This window comes from Diprion similis, chromosome 8 (genome assembly GCF_021155765.1).
Source record: "Diprion similis isolate iyDipSimi1 chromosome 8, iyDipSimi1.1, whole genome shotgun sequence".
NCBI classification, from domain to species: Eukaryota; Metazoa; Arthropoda; class Insecta; order Hymenoptera; family Diprionidae; genus Diprion; species Diprion similis.
In genome coordinates this window covers 24,751,147-24,767,587 of record NC_060112.1, presented here as the reverse complement: position 1 = coordinate 24,767,587, position 16,441 = coordinate 24,751,147, and positions in this window count along the sequence as shown.

The following is a 16,441-nucleotide window of genomic DNA, read 5'->3' as shown; positions in this document are numbered from 1 at the left end:
TCCCGAACGCGGTGGCTTTGAGGGGGGGCGCCGAAGGCGTCAGCCATCCTTCGGCCCGGGGAGACCCGGGAGCATGAGGGAACGAACACCCTCCGCCGACGACTCCCCGCCGAGGGCACCGCCGATCCCGTCGACACCACCGACGCCACCGAACCCGCCCGTCCTCTCCACAGGTGAGCAATGCCACGACTTATAAATATTGTCGTATTTATTTTTCATATTTTTTCTCGCTTCGATGATGATTGTGCACATTTTAAATACGAGAATGGCCAATTTTCAACTTCACATTTTACCATCAGATGGTAACTTGCCATTTTGCGACTTTGGACGTCGCATAACTGACGTACTGGATGAAATTCATCCCAAAAGTAATATTTTGCTTTAGAAATGAGTTGTAAAAATCGATGAAAAAAATATGTAGGGATTGTTTGAGGATCACAGAAAAAGATCTCTGTTTTACCGACCAAAATTTATTGTTCAAATGTTGTGAAATATCGGCAAAGTTGAGGAAAGTGCCAAGAATGTCGAGGAAAAAAGGTGGAGCCACGTGACCCATTTTCATGACTAAAGGACTCTATGAGGAGTTTGACAAAATTTTTGCCTGAAAGTTAAGAAACTCGGATCATGTGAATTCGACTCATTCAGTTATTCTGACGTTGTGAGGCAGTAATTTTTAGTTACTAATATTTCGTCACGTTGACGTTACTGACTTCTGCAGATTATTTAACTGCTATAAAGTACTGATCAAGAAGGCGGAAATCTATATAAAAATATTGTAATTGTGAACAAAAGCTTAGATATCGATAGCAGCATTTTAATTCGCTTTAAAACTGTTTAAAACCTAATGGATTGATTCGATTTCACTCTGCGACGACTCGTTTTCTTCAGAAGTATATTTTCTACAAATTTACGACTGAAACACTTTCTCACTCGTTATTGCAGCGTTATTGATTACGATCGAATAATTGCAATATTAAACGATTATAAGGAGAGAAAATTTGTCTTACAGTTACTTTGTGGAAAATGGTCTTCTAAGTATTAACAATTTGACCAATCTACTTGATTTTTAACAATTGTGAACCGATTTGAAATAACACATCAATATTCAAGATTTTATTTACAATTCCAGGATTTTCTTATTTTTCTATTTTTAAACAGATCCTTTTAAATTTGACGTTGAAACTAAAAAGATCTCACTTCTTCACTGATTAATCCTGCAGCTATACTTCGTCAATCCAGTTAAGCTAGTTTTCGAAAATGGTATCGTTCAATTTTTAATTATTCGTGTGAAACGTAGCAATATTATGTGTTTTTAGATCCGAATTTATATATCCAAGTTGCACAACTTCTCGAGCTTTTATTCCTAAAAGCTGCCCAACATTATGTAGGTACCTATACCTATAAATTTCGTGGAAAAATGTCAGGGAATTCTAAATTTTTTCACGGGAAAAGGCAGGAAATTTATTTAAACAAAATTGTCGCCACCCTGATTAGCGGATCATCGACATCCACGACCATCAGACCTACCACCGCAACACCGTCGTCAGGGCTTTTCGACGTTGGGCTTAATAAGGGTTGCGCCAAGGGTCTCTCGAGGCTTCTTAACCCTACCGGGCTTTTGCTTCATGTATCTAGGTACTTAAATTATACGCATAGAAAGAAGTAGCGGCCTCGTTTCGTCGTCATCTTCTACTTCTTCTTCTTCTTCTTCTTCCACTTCTTTCATCTCCTTCTTTCTTGGTTACTTGAATTTTGCTTGTCCTTTAAAAGTCTTGGACTCTATTTTTGATTTTTCCTTGTCTCTTGAGAATGTTTCATTTTCAACGTCCTTGAATAACCTGGAAATATCCTTGGTTACGGATTGTTTACTAGACACCATGATTACGTATCCTTCGATCCTTCTCCTCGGTTGTTTGTGCTCCTCGTCGTTCTTCCTCCTTACTTCGTTTATCCCATTAACCGTCGTTTAGTGAATTTTACAAAGTATAATTGAAACAAAAGAGGAGAGACTCGAGGTATGCAGAATATCTGTTCGTGACGTAACGGGGTCGTTTTACCATTGAATATTGTGTAACCATGCATTGCAGGATTAGCGTGCGCCGTCAGGACGGCACTGCCAGGCATTCAAACTTGGGTTACGCAACCCTCGTTCCGAATTCCCTCTAGTTTCGCTATAATGTGACATGTATATACGACGATAATTGCAAAAAAAATCCTACTCTACATCATGTTTCTTCCTCACACTTCAACGAATTGCAAGATCGATCTTTTCCAATGTTAGTTATTTAATATAATCATTAAATAAATAACGAGAGATAATATGAAAATTTTCTTATGATAGAACATTAATGTTTTACTTACGTTTAGAACGGAAACTCAACAAAAAAAATTTCATTGTGGATTTCTTGAAGATTTTTCCTTCGTTTTTATTTCTATTTATTTATTTTCTTTGCAAAAAGAAACCAAAAACATCCCCAAACGTTTTGATCGGAGCAGGGAAAATTTTTGGATCCATCGTGTTTTCATATAGTTTTACAATTTTCTTCTTTCCATGCATCTTCATCTCTTTCTTTTTATCCGCGTATGTATATTGTTTTTGTATTTTACTGCTCGATCGCTCGCCGCTTCATCCTCCACGAAATCCCCCCCGTAACGTCGCGTCAGTATAGGATGGATACCATCCCGTTACAAGCCTGCCGCGCCTGCTTGCCTTGCTTGAGGGTCCCTCGTCGCAGTCAATTAGTCATCTCCTCATCCTGCGGGGCGCAGCTGCAGCAGCGTTCATCTCCATTCTGCTACTGGACCGAATGCCTACAAGCCTGTGAAAGAGATATATATATCTATACTAACGCAGGAAAAAATTTCACGCTTTCAGTTTCATGATTATATAGTACGCGAAAGAAAAATCTGAAAGAAACGAAAATTTAAAGGATGGGTTTAAAAAACAGGCGGCGGGGGAAGGGGGGGGGGGGTGATGATGATGATGATGATGATTCGTCGCCGATACAGACTTTTAATTATTCAATTTACATTACATTGTACACCGTATTATATAAAAAAAGATCTCACGTTACCAAAAGTTTGCAAATTTTTCTCAATTCAGAAATGTCAAGGTGTTGCTTAAATTTGCAATTTAAATTTTGAAGCAATTTTTTTTTTTTTTTTTTTTTTTTTTTTCTCTCCGAGATTTATGACGTATATATAATGTACTTCGATTGTGCAATTTTAAGTTGAAAGCTTTAGGAGATTTTTTACTCTCTCCTTACCAAAAATCGTTCATATTTAATTCTGTGATAAATTTATTAATTTTTTTTTTTCTCTCTTGGAGAATGGAAAAGCCGTTTTCGTTTTATACATATGTAACAAAAATGTGGGACCGTTTTTTGCAATTTGACCGTTATTTTTTCCAGAATCTCAATATAACTGATCTTTGATATAATTTAATACCCTTGAAGAATAATTTTTAACTACCTACATTTCGATAATATCAATCAAAATAGTAATTAAAGAATGGAATACGGAGAAGGAAGGGAGAGAGAAAGAGAGAATAGAATAGAATAGAATAGAATTTATTTCCATGGGAATTTAGTTTCAGAGAGAGAGTGAGAGAGAGAGAGAGAGAGAAAAATCCGTTACGTGGCGCAAGTATAATCTAATTAATTACTCGTTTCCTCGATCTTTTTCCGTTTAAAAAATGCGAGAGGTTTTCCATAGAAACTTTCTGATCGTTTGTCTATACCAGCATCAGTCAGTCAGTCAGTTACTTACTTACTTACTTACTTACTTACTTACTTAGTTTTCAGTAAATAATAATAATAATAATAATAATAATAATAATAATAATATTTCTGTCTCAAGTTCCTCGATATTATCGTTATGTAACGAAACGAGGACACGCTTGTAACGTCTAATGTAACAATCCTACGTGTCTTCCCACCTCGTACCGAGTCAATTAATTATCAATGCTACTGCATTGCTTTTTCACTCGCGGTTGTTAAACGTCTGCAGTTATGGCAGCTAACCAACCGACCGTCAGTACCTGTACAATATCCACCTGCCTGCCTCTGCTTGCCTTACTGCTTGCCTTACTTGCTTGCCTTACTTGCTTGCTTGCTTGCTTGCCACTCCGTCTTACCGCTATCACCTTGTCACACGCAGCGCGGGCGAAATCGTGTCAAGGTGAACGCCTCGAAACACTTGATAAACATGCAGCAACGATCAAGAATCGCGCTACTCGATCTATAGATCCACTTCTTCTCGGACCTCCGTTTCATCCGCATCCTCGGATCGTTCTGATCATCAATAATCTCGCTTAGAAACAGTCTCAAACAGTTAATCTCAGGTTTTAATTTCGACTGCAGGGTTGCCAAGATAAAGAGATACGAAGGACAAGAGAGAGAGAGAATGAAATTCAACGAGAGGCTGGAAAGTTGATCGTTTTTATTTACACATCATATTATTTTCAACTTGAAATCGTTGTTTTGTTTGGTCACTTTCTTTAAGCACGTTGGTTAATCATCGTAGGTTACGTTAATGATGAAAAGGTTGCAGTTGTTCGATGGAATAGACTGTTGGATAAACGATCATCAGTTCATTTTTCAAGAGGCTCAAATTAGCAACGTCAACCTAACGAAACATCAAAAATCGTTGGTATCCAATATATGAATGACTTTCAAAGAGTTGGCTTTTAAAAATGTGTGCAAGTACGTTTGGTTTTTCACGATTTATCAACATTCGGATTGATCCTAAAGGTGTGGAAGTAAGGATTTCTCATGAACATGAATCGTTGCACTTCTTTACGTTACTAACATGATCCTCGCATCACTTTTCAACTGACCTCGATCTTCTTTACTTTTTACTCGTATCCAAGTCTTGGACACATCCCTTTCATATGATATTGTACGTACAACGGCACCAATGAAACAGGATATCACATTCACTCGATGGAATGTGCTTGCACATTCAGGATGTCGTAGTGCTTCGAAGGAGACTTTCGAGGAAGAAAAAGTCTCAGGGAATGCTTTCAGTCTCCATTACGTAACACGCGTATATTCATGTTTATTTAAGTGACTTAAAATTTTAAGGATATCCTTTTCAAAACGAAGGATACGAATGGACTATTAGATTGGTTGGTACATTCTTGGGAAAGTACTCGACCAATCAAAGGTGATCAGTATAAATCGAAATACATATCGAGAAATCCTTGGTTATCGATTGAAATGAATCCCTCTTCTCACCAACTGATGTCTGCATTATGGCTCATCCAGTATGGCTCATGCTGCTTAAAGTGGCTGAGACGCTACACGCGGAATAACAGTACAAGCCTTTCTCCAAAGATATAAAACTACTCTTGCAGTATAAGAAGGTATACAATCTTGAAAGATTCTCAGCGCGGAGTAGGATAAACATTTCATTGTTCACACGAATCGGTATTATAAACAATATTTTTTCTATAACTTGGGCATTGGATGAATTGATAAGAGGACGACAAAATCACGAGACTCGGAATCAATTACGAATAAATTCGCCGTTGTTAATAGGAAATCGGGGATTCCCAGGAGCAGAAAATAACTTGACTACTGTGTATACGATCTTTACTTCGGTAATAATATGATTTTTAAATCACGTTTAATCCCCGATGCAGCAGCGACAGATGCGAATTCAACGGTCCAACGGTGATTTTTAGTCTGGGTTCCAGAAGTCAAATTATAATTTCTTTCACGTAATTAATAAATGATATAAAAATTTCATCAGATAAAGTTTGTTTTTGTAAGAACTAGAACGATATTTTGGATTTTAAGAAAAATTACATATTTTCACAAGTATTTATTGTAAATAACAACTAAACAAATTTCAGTCTTGCATTTAAATCAAATTTATTAAAAAATAATAATTAATAATAAACTACAGACGTAGAACAATTGATAAAAAAAAAAAGTTAAAAAATGAAAATTTTTCCTACTTCTTCTATTTTCGTATGGACTTTCTCGTATCAAACCAGAAATGTAATCTCCCATCACGCTCTCATTATACTGCCTCTGATAAGGTTAATAACGATAAAGTCCATCTCATCTTGGTGAAAACGTTTTTCTTTTTCTTCTGAATAGGCGCCCATATTATAGCTATCAACCAAAAACCTCAAGACCTTATTTATCAAGGTAAAAAAGACAAAGACAAACTTTATAAGTAATAAATAAAGGTTTTGCTTATTATTCGATGTATAGAATCGAAAGTTATTTATCTCAATAAAATCATAAAAAATTTTTTTTATGTTTTTTCTTAACCTCTGTTATTGCTTGCGCAAAAGCATAGCGATCATACGATAATCCTTATTATTCTTTTCCGCGTTACACCATTAATATTAATATTAATAATAATAATAATAACAACAACAATAAACGGTGCATCGCAATGCATGTTGCTTATTTCTTTCATTTTATCTTCTCTCTCTTTCATCCTCAGCACGCTTGCGTTCTCGATGATTTTATTACATCGTTGCGATGCGTCGCAGTTATATTTGTACCGAATTTGCACGATCGGCAGGATCGTTGTACTACTTCGTTTTTCTTTTTTCTTGCTTTTTTGCTTTTTGCTTTATTTCTTTGTCGTCTGCTGATTTCGGACGCGTTCGCCACTGTTGCCACGTTTACGACACTTGAATGCACGTCGTGTAAAATATTATCGACGGTGTCGGTGTTCTACGATTTTTTTTTTTTTTTTTCTTGTTTCTTTTCTTCATTTTTTTTTCAGTTGTTCCATTTTTCGTTTATAGGTGTAATAGAAGTAAGAAAAAATGAAGTATCGTGTTAAAAAATAGTGGAAATATGGTGCAATCATGTCTGTCTGCAACAAATTATGTAATACATGAGATTGATAAAATCGGATCTTCAATCATTACAAGTCACCATTTTTTTCGATATCATTTACGTTATTATTGATAATATAGTTATTCGCGCATGTGTATAATAAATAGATATTTATAGAATATCTTTAAATTAAATTCGCTATAAAAACAAAAAAGAAAGAAAGAAAAAGTAAGAGTAAAAAAAAAAAAAAAACCGTGAATCGAGCTTTGACCAGGTGAATTAATCAGCGTCACCCGGTATATGTCGTTTATATGCCCGTGTGTGCTCCTGTTTATACAACATCGCTAGTATTGGGTTTACTTCAAGAGCTTGTTTGCCTACGAATTTAACGTTCCGGTTTAACCGAATGCACACACGCATCGCAACGCATCGCATCGCATCGCATCGCATCGCGGTTCATAGTCGAACAAAAACTTTAAACTAAAATGCGATCTACTGCATCAAGTTGAAAAAGAAAGAAAAAAAAAAAAAAATATTGCAAGTCAATTATAATAATAGGTATTAGGTAGATTTGCAATAGGTCACTCAATTGCAGATATTATATACATATATATATATATATATATATATATATATATATATATACACAATATAATAATACAAAGTGCATTAATGCTGCAATCCGTTTCTCTCTTGCTTTTATTTCATTTATTTATTTTCTTTTTTATTCAATTTTTTTTCCTTTTTTTTTTTTTTACCCTTGTTTCTCAACTTGTTACCGCTTCAATGGTTATCATTCTTTTTCTTTTTATACATATATATATATATATATATATATATATATATATGTATATAATAATTATTGTTATTACTCCAAACGCAGGAATATTAATCTTGAGAGAAAAAAACTCAAACGTGTTGCATTTTTTTTTTTTTATTTGTCTTTTTTTTCTTTAATTAAATTTTTTTAATCTACTGTTTTTTTTTTTTTTTTTTTTTTTTTTGGTACTCGCTGATCGACTATTTTTAGTTGTAACTTTTATTATACGCTGCTAGATATTTCCAAGTGCATAGATAATTAGAATATCAACAATTTCCTGCTGAGTGTGTAAATTGGTATTTATCTTATAACCTCGAAACCGGAAAAACGGTTTTTCAAGGTGCCTGCTATATATACGATTACTATTTTGATAAAGACGATGTTTCTGGTTAACGCAGTCGTAAAGGTGGTTTGAATTCAATATCATGTAGCTAAATCAGATATCTATATAATATTATTATACGATTTTACAATGCATTGAACAATTCGTTAAACTTTATAGTTTATTGATTAGGTTTTTAATGAATATGTATATAATATATGTGTATTCATATTGTATTTAAAAAAAAAAACGAGGCGAAAAAGAAAAATCGATGTTACTATGATATATCTATTTCGTACAAAAATTTAAGTGCTGCATTTTATACATTTTCAATTTTCAGTTTTCACATTTTCAATTACAGTATTCTGTGGTTTTTGAAGTTTCTCACTACGAATCTGAAATCAGATTTTCAAAATTCAAGATGGCGGATTCAATATGGTGGACGAAAATTTCAAGTTTTATTGAATACGGTCAAAAACTCTATGCGGGGGTCTTTCGGGTCGCTGATTGGACTCGTAGTTCTGAATTTTTTCAAAATCTGATTTCAAATTCGTAATCAGCGACCCCGAAAACCTCTGGACAAAGTTTTTTCTCCGGATTCGATTGAATTTGAAATTTTCGTCCACCATATTGGAACAACTATCTAGAATTTTTTTAATCCAATATTTCAAATTCGTAATCAGTGATCCAAAAACCTTACAATTTATGTAAAACATGTATATATATATATATATACAATAAATTTGTTCCTAAAAATAACAATTTAAATTACATTGCAATAATTACTCTCGAGTATTGAAAGTCTATTAATATACTATCAGAAATAGCTAAAAAAAAAAAAAAAAGTGCAAAGAAATACGTTGAAAAGTTCTCTAAATACATATACACAAAAAAAAAAAAAAAAAAAAAAAAAAAAAAAAAAAAAAAAAAAAAAAAAAATTGATATAAAATATGTGGTAGGAATAGTCCCATCACTATGACTCAGAGGGTTAATACCTAAGACTTAGACTACTAGGGAAACGTAATTATCAACCATCTAGTATAACATAAACGACGAAAGAACATTTTGACTCTTGACCTCCGCACGTACTTGCTTAGCAACGAGAGTACATGTGTATATACAGGAGAAAGAGAAAGAGTAAAAGAGAGAGAGAGAGAGAGATGTCACGAGTCACGTGACGAAATGACACGTATGTATGAAGAAAAAAAAGAAAAAAAAGAAAAAAAAAAACAACAATGGCGATAATGCGACAAGAACGGGTGGAATTTGAAATTGATGAAAAAAATATGAAGGTTATGCACAATGACTGAGTTTTCGAATTGACTTCTTGATTGCTTATTTTCTCTTTCTTTTTTTTTTTTTCAATTTTATTTTTCTGACACTTCTATTCCACACGTCACTCTGCCCTGCCTTTGTAATGAAAGAAAGAGAGAGAGAGAGAGAGAGTGATGGAGGGGGGTGGGGGAGCGAGAGAGTGAGAGAGAAATTGATGCGGCGTCGCGTCGCGACGCCCAAGTTGTGCACGAGGCGACAGGCGAGGCCAGGCAGGCGCCGCCGCGGGTTAGCAGACGAAAAGCAAAGATGGCGGCAATGGCGGATGTGAATTCGTGAGGTCGTCGATTCGTGGCAATCGCCAGGCGATGCGTCGCAGCCCTTGAAAAAAAAAAAAAAAAGAAAGGAGGGGAGTAAAATAAATGCAAAATTATCATCCCTTGTTGAAAAAAATTAAAATCGCTCTTACGAAGCTCACACCTATTGTTATTTTATTCTATGCGTTTTCGAAAATTTAATTTCGCCGAGTATTTTATACGGGAAAATTATCCATTTAAAATTTACTTAGTTTTCTCTTCTTCTTCTGGTTTTACCATGTTGTGTAATTTTTTTGGCATGCAATTATTGTTAATTGAAATTATCGCAATGCTGGCATGAAAATTTTGAATATTGCAAACGATATGGGGGTGAAATATTTGAAAATCTGATCTTGAATATCCGTGATTATTTTCAATTTCAAAATCGTTATAGGTAGAATATATAATATATATATTATGTAACGATACATAATTTCAAAGTTACTTTTCTTATGCAAGGATACAAAGTTGATTAACATGTTTAAAGTAAAGTGACGTAATGTACTTTTTTTTTTTTTTTTGCCCTGAAAATTTAAAAAAAAAATGTTGTTTCTCCATATGTTTTAGAAATAATAAAAAATGACTTCCACAAACATTATTGAGCATTATTTTGAATTTTCAAAAATTTTCGATAATTTTTTTTGTCACTGACATGTAAGATTCATTTTTATTTCCTTTGGTTACAATATATGTAAAGAAAAAAAAAAAAGAGATTAATTTAGCGTATTCGAGTTCTCGAAAACTAAGTATTTCCTTGAGTATTCCGTTTTGCGTCCCCCCTCCCCCCCCCCCCCCCTTCCCTCCTATTTCTACCCTCGTCTCGCGAAGGATTGCTTTACGTTGAAATTAACGTATATAATTATCCTGATTTGCTAGGTTTTGAACTCTCTCTTCTATAAACACGACTCGAGTTGTAATATTTCACATTATACATCAGGTAGATCGATGCAATTACAAAATGTGGCTAATTAGGGGCGGGTGTTGAATTTAACACCGCTCCCGAATTGATCAGTGGCCCACCCTGTTAGGTGTTGAATTTAACGTTGTTCGGTGTTAATTGACCCTTTCCCTCATCGTGCAGTGTTATTCTACGTCAATTAACACTCACGTTAAAAATTCGATCGGTGTTAAATTTTCGTGAATAACGCGTTTTTCAATTTACACACGATACGGCTGTTGAGGAGAGTTTTTTATTTTGTGCTTTTTCGAAATAAAAACTCTGCCCCCCCCCCCCCCCCCCCCCCAAACCTGTTATATATATATTTTTTTTTCATGAAACGATATTTGACGAAGTAATTAACGAAGTTTTTGAAGAGTTTGGTTTCAATCGATGCAGCTTTTGTTAGCCTAAAACTAATTTCATTCTCGACTTTATCGATTGCTTGGTTTTTGGAATTAATCGAATAGCAAAGTCGAAGAAAATTTTTTAAATATATATATATATATATTTTTTTTCTAAATTTCATTCGACAATGTTTTTACTGGAAAATCTTTGATCAAAGATTTTTGTCGAAATCAATCGCTCGTTGTGTAATTCCGTAACTTCCGAAACTAAGATAACAAACGTTGATTATAATAAAAGGAAAAAAAGAAAGAAACCAAAAAAACTATAAATCTTCTCCACCTGATAGGTGGTGCTGTTGTATCTAAAAATTCTTGATCGGCCTCTTGGTTACATAATAATATTTAAAAGCAGACGACACGTTACTACGATTCGTATAGATAACCGTACTACCGAGACACAGTGATCCGTCGGATCGCACTCTGCTCGCTGCCCATATAATTCTTCTCCTTATCAGACGACGACTCGGGTCAATCCGACGTGGTTTTTCAAACATGCAAGCGCCTCGGCTTCGCGTCCTCGAGCAGAGGAACTCTATAATCAGCCTGCAATGAATGCAATTCTGATGCCTGGCTGGCTGGCCACTGCCATGTTATGCATGAGCCACCAGCTGCTGCACTGCGCTGACGGAAGTGTGAAAAGAAATTGCACACGTTCTATATATTGCAGTTGCGTAATCCGACTGCGCGCTGCGTTCATGCGGTTAGTATTAACACCACGTACGCTGCCGATGACGTATGCGCGGGGGAAATCAACCCTTTGAATTTTTTTCACACGAACACCTGAGGTTTTCGAAAAATTTAAGCTTTTTATTCCTCTTTTTTTTTTTTTTTTTTTTTATTTTATTTTTTTTTTCTTTGTTCTTTGCTTTTTTGTTTCTTTCAAATTTTTTTCTTTGGACACACCCTTCCTGCAATATCCTGTCGTTGGACGAGTAATAGGACGAATAGAAAATTTATAAGCGTCCATGTTTCAAAAACATAATTTTAAAAACAACGGCACTTGTAAAAATTTTCGGCAATCTTCTATTCAACGAATAAAGTGAGGAAAAGGCTGTGAGTGCCGTTGTTGTTGTTGTTGTTGTTTTTTTTTTCTGTTGTTTTTAAATATTCTTTTTGAAACACGGGGACTTATTTTTCTCTATTTTTTCTCTCATTCGTTTTCAAATGATAAGGAAATCGCAGAAAGACCTTGTGCAAAGAATTTGAGAAGTAAAAAAAAGTCGAAAGACGTCGCGTTTCCAGTCTATTGGCAATCTGCTACAAACTAAACGAGTAAAAGGTGAAAATTCCGGGTTTTGTTTATTTGTTTTTTGTTTTCTAAAAAAAAAAAAAAAAAAAAAGGAAAACAGAATAAAATAATGGTACTCGCAGCCTTTTTAATTATCCCCTTGATTTGTTGTCGTTCGTTATTTTATGTACAATAAACAGTGGTAACGCGTAATCGTTATAATAAAAAAAAAAAAAAAAACTGTATTTTTGCACGATTGGATTCCGATGTCAAAGCGCAACCAATAAACACTAACAAAAGTCTAGAAAAAGGAAAAGAGGAAGAATAAATTGACAAGGAACGCGCCCCGCCCCCTTTTACCAATAATTACAGGATACGTTCGATCCTTTCTTCTTGGCTTTTTCGGGCCGTAATTTGATCGAAGGGAAACTTTGCAGTGTCGAGGGTGTCGAGGGTCGAGGATATACAACGCATTCTATGCCAGCCTTATTGCGTGTATATATATATATATATATATATATATGTATATATTATATATAAGTCTACAGTATTTACGGGGCTTCGATCATTCTTAGGGGTGAAATATTTTTTTAACCTCGACGTTATTAATCGTACAACCTGCAGCTGCACAATAATCTTCACCCTTTTCTTTCCTCCTTCTTCTTTCTTCTTTCAAAAATAGCCTCAAGTTTTAATTATAGTTAAAAAAAAAAAAAAAAAAAAAAAAACCAAAACCAAAACCTTTTCGGTATTGCGTTGAAGATTCTTAATTCCACGGGAAAAATTCTTGCCGTTTTTTGCGTTCGCGCACTGTATTATTATATTTGAGAGTAAATTAGCTGGTCCAGCAACTTGTTGTTGTTGTTTTTTTTTTTTTTTTTTTTTTTTTTTTTCTTCTTTTCTTTTTCTCTGTTTCTTACCACCGAGTATTTTATGTAAGGGTTTTATACCTCTATACCCACAGTTAACGCGGTATTTGTTGCCAATTTATTTCGCAACTCTCTAATCAATAGTTACCTTGTATCATCGTTGAACCCTATAAAACAGTGATTTATTGAATCGGGTCATAGACGCGACGTTTTGATTAATCTTGCGGTAATTCCGCCGCTGAGCTGCCGGAGGGGATTTTTATCATCGTCACGATGCGATGCGATCTAGTGAATTATAGTTGGTTAAATGAAAAAAACAAAAAAGGGAAGAGCGAAAGCTGAACAAAATAGGTAACTCACTGATTGAATATTTTTTTGGTTAGAGTGACGGAATTTAGTCTCAGAAAAACTTCGATACTTGTTTATAATCAAAATTCATTTCATTTCCTATAACGATTGTCAGTCGAAAACAGCGTGAGGGTTGAATTTTTTTTTCTTTTTTTTTTTTTTTTTTTTTTTTTTTTGTTGCTCTTCTCGCTGAATTTTTGATTAACTGAACCTTGATCAATAGTGTTGCCGGAACCTACGCGAGATTTTGGGATGAACGACCTTAATAAAGTCGTAGAAAAATAAGTCAAACAGAAAATAAAAATCATACCGAAACAGTTGAAATTAAAATAAAATTTCTCGTTCGTTATTTTTGTGCGGATTATTTTTGTTTTGGTTGTTATTTCTTGGTTGTTTGGTACCGTGGTATCGTGATTCGTCACGGAATGCCCCCTATAAGACGGTCCCATGTAAAAAATAAAAAAAATAATAATAAAAAAAAAAAAAAAACAACTTAGATTACAATCGTACGAAGACAAATAAACTTAAAATCGAATTTCGTGTATATTATTTTTGTTTTGGTTACTATTTCTTGGTTATTTGGTACCGTAGTACCGAAATTCGTCACGGAATGCCCCCTATAAGACGGGTGGTCGTCGATTCGAGGGTAGTAGCGCCGAGTTGAGTCCAGTGGAGTTGAGTCGAGTTGAGTCGAGTCGAGTCGAGTCGAGTAGAGGCGGTAGGGACAATATCGATCCACACCGAGAGAATCCTCCCCTATATAGGGCGGCGGAATGGCGACAGTGGAGGAAAGGTTTTGCGGAAAAGCAGCAGCAGCAGCAGCAGCAGCGCCGTAGGAAAACAGTCGGGGTGAGAACACGGATCCGCGGACAGGCCTCGCCGCCTCCTGCAGGACGACGACGACGACGACGAAGCCCCCGATCGTCCTTCCGCCTTCCTTCCCAGCTTCCTACCCCTCCTCCAACTTCCGCCCCAGCATATATATCTCATCACGAATGCGTTGAATCAAAGTTGTTGGGGTTTTTTTTTTTTTTTTTTTTTTCTTTTTGTCACGTTTTTTTCTCTTTCTTTGTTTTCCTTTTTTCTCCTTTACCACAAACTTCAAGAAGAAGAAGAAGAAGAAGGAAGAAAGAAAGAAAGAAAGAAATAAAATATCGCGGGTGGGGGGTGTAAACACTGTCCGATCGGAAAAGATACTTACGAGTAACTTTAATCGAAGAAAGTGAATTATCGATATTTGTATGTAATTTATAAAAATAATTTAAATAACATTTACATATAATACGATGAAATTGAAAAAATAATTTTCAAGTTTTGTTGAAAAAAGAAAAGAGTAATAAATAAATAATAATAATAATAATAATAATAAAAAATTAACCAAATAAAATTGAAAATTAATCAACGCAAGAGAAATAAATGAAAAGGAAAAAATATTAAAACTTTCTTCTGAAGATTAATAATGAATAGAAAATTTTAACAAAATTTAAGAGCTTTATATATAGTGGAATAATTCGTCTCTGTGATGTGTAACATATATATATATATATATATATATTTTTTTTTTTTATTCCTGTTTCGTTCTTTCGTTAAATTTTCATCTCCTTGTGAAAATTAGCGCAGAGTTGACAAAGCAAATGACAAAATACCGGATTACATTATTTACTTGATGGGAATGAAGGTGATTGCAGTATTTGCATGTGAAGTGTGTGTTTTTATCCTTTTTGTACTGCGATATATATATATATATATATATATATATATATATATATATATATATATATATATATATATATATATATATATATATATATATATATAAAACTGTGCGTGATGATCGAAATGATTATATTATTATTTTTTCTTTACATATGTACTTTGTGCATTGCATCGAAAAACGAAATTCTCGACGAACTGCCTCACGTTCTTCTTATAACTAATGAAAAAAAGAGTAGGAGATATGTAAACCTTCTCTCTTGAAATTTATCGCAGGTGATTTCATGAAGAACTTCGTTCAAGGCTCTCCACCGCCATTCTCATCGTTTATTATCATCGTTTCTCTCGCTACTTTGTTTTTTTTTTTTTTTTGTTTTTTTTTTGCAATCGGGTCGTTTTTCTTTCTTTTCTGTTTTTTTCCTTCTTTCTCTTCTTACCCGCCGTCCCTCCGTATCATCGCCGTTTACAGGTTTTCAATTTCTTTTTCATTCGATTTTTTTTTTTTTTTTTTTTTTTTTCATCTATTGACAATTTATAACCGTTAAACGTTTTTTGATTTATGTTTAGTATTATATATATATTTATATATATATATATATGCATAAAATGCATAAGTAAGATATAATCAGGCTGTTGTTTCCATCTTCTCTTATTCACCGAGCACTTTTTACTCCGATAGAATTATTCTTTCTTGTTCTTCTGCTCCCCCCCCCCCCCCCTCTCTCGCTCTCTTGCCGCATTGTGTTCGAAAATAAAACTCCGAGAGTCTTTGACGCACGCGGCCAAACAATTTATTAACGGACAAAGTTTGCATTGTTTAACTACATCGAAACAAGATATTGTAGATGCAATAAATGTAAGGAAACAAAAAGAGCAAAAAACAAAAAAAAACAACAACAACAACAACAAAAAAGTGAAGGGAAATACCGCCTTGGGTTTTGCAATTTTATTGTTTTTATGCCAGCTATAAAAAATGTGCATTGTTGTTGTTTGAACTGCAGTGAGATATTGAAAAACAAAACAGATCAGAGGTTTGAAAGTTATTAACCAATCTGTAAATTATATATACATTGATTGAATTTCTTGAATTTATTAACTGTAAAATACATTGGACAATTGAACTGTCAATAGTAATTTCTGCGTTTTGGAAAATTACACAAAAAATGAGACCCAATGAGAATAGGAATATAAAATTAACCTCAACTATCGCATATTTTATTTTATTTTATGTTTAAATCGAAAAAAATAAGTATATTATTAATATCTTTATAACGGGATCAAATTGATTTAATTATGCGGACGAGAAAACTGTGAGCGAGAAAAAAAAAAAAAAAAAAAAAAAAAGTCGAGAAGAATTAGTTG